Below are 5,735 nucleotides of genomic sequence, written 5' to 3' on the forward strand. Positions count from 1 at the left end.
TGAATTTTAATGCGTTCCTTGAGAAAGCAAAGTTGAAAGATGATGGTAGCAATTACACGGACTGGGTCCGTAACTTGAGGATTACCCTCATTGCTGCACGGAAGAATTACGTCCTGGAATCACCGTTGGGTGCCAAACCTGCTGCAGGAGCAACGCCAGATGTTATGAACGTCTGGCAAAGCAAAGCTGATGACTACTCAATAGTTCAGTGTGCCATGATTTACGGCTTAGAACCGGGACTTCAACGACACTTTGAATGTCATGGAGCATATGAGATGTTCCAGGAGTTGAAGTTAATATTTCAAAAAAATGCCTGGATTGAGAGATATGAAGTCTCCAATAAGTTCTACAACTGCAAAATGGAGGAGAATAGTTTCGTCAGTGAACGTATACTCAGAATGTCTGGGTACCATAATCACTTGACTCAGCTGGGAGTTAATCTTCCGGTTGATAGTGTCATTGAGAGAGTTCTTCAATCATTGCCACCAAGCTACAAGAGCTTCATGATGAACTATAATATGCCAGGGATGGATAAGACGATTCTCGAGCTCTTCGCAATGCTAAAGGCTGCGGAGATAGAAATCAAGAAGGAACATCAAGTGTTGATGGTCAACAAGACCACCAGTTTCAAGAAAAAGGGTAAATGGAAGAAGAAAGGGAACTTCAAGAAGAACGGAAAACAAGTTGCTGCTCAAGAGAAGAAACCCAAGTCTGGATCTAAGCCTGAGACTGAGTGCTTCTACTGCAAAGGGACTGGTCACTAGAAGCGGAACTGCCCCAAGTATTTGGCGGAGAAGAAGGATGGCAAGGTGAACAAAGGTATATCTGATATATAGATGTTATTGATGTGTACCTTACTAGAGCTCGTAGTAGCACCTGGGTATTTGATACTGGTTCTGTTGCTAATATTTGCAACTCGAAATAGGGACTATAGATTAAGTGAAGACTGGCTAAGGACGAGGTGACGATGCACATGGAAAATGGTTCCAAAGTCGATGTGATCGCCGTCGGAACACTACCTCTACATCTACCTTCGGGATTAGTTTTATACCTAAATAATTGTTATTTTGGTGCCAGCATTAAGCATGAACATTATATCTGGATCTTGTTTGATGCGAGATAGTTATTCATTTAAATCTGAGAATAATGGTTGTTCTATTTATATGAGTAATATCTTTTATGGTCATGCACCCTTGACGAGTGGTCTATTTGTGTTGAATCTCGATAGTAGTGATACACCTATTCATAGTGTTGAAGCCAAAAGATGCAGAGTTGATAATGATAGTGCAACTTATTTGTGGCACTGCCGTTTAGGTCATATTGGTGTAAAGCGCATGAAGAAACTCCATACTGATGGACTTCTGGAATCACTTGATTATGAATCACTTGGTACTTGCGAACCATGCCTCATGGGCAAGATGACTAAAGCGCCGTTCTCCGGAACAATGGAGCGAGCAACAGACTTGTTGGAAATCATACATACTGATGTATGTGGTCCGATGAATATTGAGGCTCAAGGTGGGTATCGTTATTTTCTCACCTTCACAGATGATTTAAGCAGATATGGGTATATCTACTTAATGAAACATAAGTCTGAAACATTTGAAAAGTTCAAAGAATTTAAGAGTGAAGTGGAAAATCATCGTAACAAGAAAATAAAGTTTCTACGATCTGATCGTGGAGGAGAATATTTGTGTTACGAGTTTGGTCTAGATATGAAACAATGTGGAATAATTTAGCAACTCACGCCACATGGAACACCACAGCGTAATGGTGTGTCTGAACGTCGTAATCGTACTTTACTAGATATGGTGCGATCTATGATGTCTCTTACCGATTTGCCACTATCATTTTGGGGTTATGCTTTAGAGACGGCTGCATTCACGTTAAATATGGAACCATTGAAATCCGTTGAAATGATGCCTAATGAATTGTGGTTTGGCAAGAAACCAAAGTTGTCATTTCTTAAAGTTTGGGGCTGCGATGTTTATGTGAAAAGATTCAACCTGATAAGCTCGAACCCAAATCGGAGAAATGTGTCTTCATAGGATACCCAAAGGAGACTGTTGGGTACACCTTCTATCAAGATCCGAAGGCAAGACATTTGTTGCTAAGAATGGATCCTTTCTAGAGAAGGAGTTTCTCTCGAAAGAAGTGAGTGGGAGGAAAGTAGAACTTGATGAGGTAACTGTACCTGCTCCCTTATTGGAGAGTAGTTCATCACAAAAACCGGATCCTGTGACACCTACACAAATTAGTGAGGAAGCTAATGATGAAGATCATGAAACTTTAGATCAAGTTACTACTGAACCTCGTAGATCAACCAGAGTAAGATCCGCACCAGAGTGGTACGGTAATCCTGTTCTGGAGGTCATGTTACTTGACCATGATGAACCTACGAACTATGAGTAAGCGATGATGAGCCCGGATTCCACAAAATGGCTTGAAGCCATGAAATCTGAGATGGGATCCATGTATGAGAACAAAGTGTGGACTTTGGTTGACTTGCCCTCGGCAAGCCATCAAGAATAAATGGATCTTCAAGAAGAAGACTGACGCTGACGGTAACATTACTGTCTACAAAGCTCGACTCGTTGCAAAAGGTTTTCGACAAGTTCAAGGAGTTGACTACAATGAGACCTTCTCACCCGTAGCGATGGTTAAGTCCGTCCGAATCATGTTAGCAATTGCCGCATTTTATGGTTATGAAATTTGGCAAATGGAAGTAAAGACTGCATTCCTGAATGGATTTCTGGAAGAAGAGTTGTATATGATGCAACATGAAGGTTTTATCGATCCAAAGGGTACTAACAAAGTGTGCAAGCTCCAGCGATCCATTTATGGACTGGTGCAAGCCTCTCGGAGTTGGAATAAACGTTTTGATAGTGTGATCAAAGCATATGGTTTTATACAGACTTTTGGAGAAGCCTGTATTTACAAGAAAGTGAGTGGGAGATCTGTAGCATTTCTAATATTATATGTGGATGACATATTGTTGATTGGAAATGATATAGAATTTCTGGATAGCATAAAAGGATACTTGAATAAGAGTTTTTCAATGAAAGACCTCGGTGAAGCTGCTTATATATTGGGCATCAAGATCTATAGAGATAGATCAAGACACTTAAATGGACTTTCACAAAGCACATACCTTGATAAAGTTTTGAAGAAGTTCAAAATGGATCAAGCTAAGAAAGGGTTCTTGCCTGTGTTACAAGGTGTGAAGTTGAGTAAGACTCAATGCCCGACCACTATAGAAGATAGAGAGAAAATGAAAAGTGTTCCCTATACTTCAGCTATAGGCTCTATCATGTATGCAATGCTGTGTACCAGACCTGATGTGTGCCTTGCTATTAGTCTAGCAGGGAGGTACCAAAGTAATCCAGGAGTGGATCACTAGACAGTGGTTAAGAACATCCTGAAATACCTGAAAAGGACTAAGGATATGTTTCTCGTTTATGGAGGTGACAAAGAGCTCGTCGTAAATGATTACATCGATGAAAGCTTTGACACTGATCCGGACGATTCTAAATTGCAAACCGGATACGTGTTTATATTGAACGGTGGAGCTGTTAGTTGGAGCAGTTCTAAACAAAGCGTCGTGGCAGCATCTATGTGTGAATCGGAAGCAGCAAATGAAGGAGTCTGGATGAAGGAGTTCATATCCGATCTAGGTGTCATACCTAGTGCATCGAGTCCAATGAAAATCTTTTGTGACAATACTGGTGCAATTGCCTTGGCAAAGGAATCCAGATTTCACAAGAGAACCAAGCACATCAAGAGATGCTTCAATTCCATCCGGGATCAAGTCCAGCTGGGAGACATAGAGATATGCAAGATACATACGGATCTGAATGTTGCAGACCCGCTGACTAAGCCTCTTCCATGAGCAAAACATGATCAGCACCAAGACTCCATGGGTGTTAGAATCATTACTGTGTAATCTAGATTATTGACTCTAGTGCAAGTGGGAGACTAAAGGAAATATGCCCTAGAGGCAATAATAAAGTTATTATTTATTTCCTTATTTAAACATAAATGTTTATTATTCATGCTAGAATTGTATTATCTGCAAACATAATACATGTGTGAATATATAGACAAACATAGTGTCACTAGTATGCCTCTACTTGACTAGCTCATTGATCAAAGATGGTTAAGTTTCCTAACCATAGACATGATTTGTTATTTGATCAATGGGATCACATCATTAGGAGAATGATGCGATTGACTTGACCCATTTCGTTAGCTTAGCACTTGAACGTTTAAGTTTACTGCTATTGCTTTCTTCATGAGTTATACATGTTCCTATGACTATGATATTATGCAACTCCCGAATACTGGAGGAACACTTTGTGTGGTAACAAACTTCACAACGTAACTGGGTGATTATAAAGGTGTTCTACAGGTGTCTCCGATGGTATTCGTGGAGTTGGCATAGATCAAGAATAGGATTTGTCACTCCGATTGTCGGAGAGGTATCTCTAGGCCCTCTCGGTAATGCACATCACTATAAGCCTTGCAAGCAATGTGACTAATGAGTTAGTTGTGGGATGTTGCATTATAGAACGAGTAAAGATACTTGCCGGTAACGAGATTGAACTAGGTATTGAGATACCGACAATCGAATCTCGAGCAAGTAACATACCGATGACAAAGGGAACAACGTATATTGTTATGCGGTTTGACCGACAAAGATCTTCGTAGAATATGTAGGAACCAATATGAGCATCCAGGTTCCGCTATTGGTTATTGACCGAAACTATGTCTCAGTCATGTCTACATAGTTCTCGAACCCCCCGCACGCTTAAAGTTCTGTGACGATTGGTATTACGAGTTTATATGTTTTGATGTACCGAAGGTAGTTCGGAGTCCCGGATATGAACACAGACATGACAAGGAGTCTTGAAATGGTCGAGACATGAAGATTGATATATTGGAAGCCTGCATTTGGACATCGGAAGAGTTTCGGGTGAAATCGGGATTTTACCGGAGTGCCGGAGGGGTTACTGGAACCCCCACGGGTTAATTAGCCTTGTTGGGCCCTAGTGGAGAGAGAAGGGCCGGCCAGGGCAGGGCGCGCGCCCCCTTGCTACCTCTTGAGCACTGTGTTGGTTTTCCCTTGAAGAGGAAAGAGTGGTGCCGTAAAGCAGCGTAAGTATTTCCCTGAGTTTTTTAGAACCAAGGTATCAATCCAGTAGGAGACCACGCGCGAGTCACCTCGTACCTACACAAACAAATAAGAACCTCCCAACCAATGCGATAAAGGGGTTGTCAATCCCTTCACGGCCACTTGCAAGAGTGAGATCTGATAGAGATGATAATAATAAGATAAGTATTTTTGGTATTTTTATGATATAGATTGAAAGTAAGATTGCAAAATAAAATAGATTGGAAACTTGTATGATGGAAAATAGACCCGGGGCCATAGGTTTCACTAGTGGCTTCTCTCAAGATAGCATAAATATGACGGTGGGTGAACAAATTATTGTCGAGCAATTGATAGAATTGAGCATAGTTATGAGAATATCTAGGCATGATCATGTATATAGGCATCACTTCCTTGACAAGTAGACCGACTCCTGCCTGCATCTACTACTATTACTCCACACATCGACCGCTATCCAACATGCATCTAGAGTACTAAGTTCATAAGAACAGAGTAACGCCTTAAGTAAGATGACATGATGTAGAGGGATAAACTCATGCAATATGATATAAACCCCATCTTTTTA

The sequence above is a fragment of the Triticum aestivum genome, chromosome 3A (genome assembly GCF_018294505.1).
Source record: "Triticum aestivum cultivar Chinese Spring chromosome 3A, IWGSC CS RefSeq v2.1, whole genome shotgun sequence".
NCBI classification, from domain to species: domain Eukaryota; kingdom Viridiplantae; phylum Streptophyta; class Magnoliopsida; order Poales; family Poaceae; genus Triticum; species Triticum aestivum.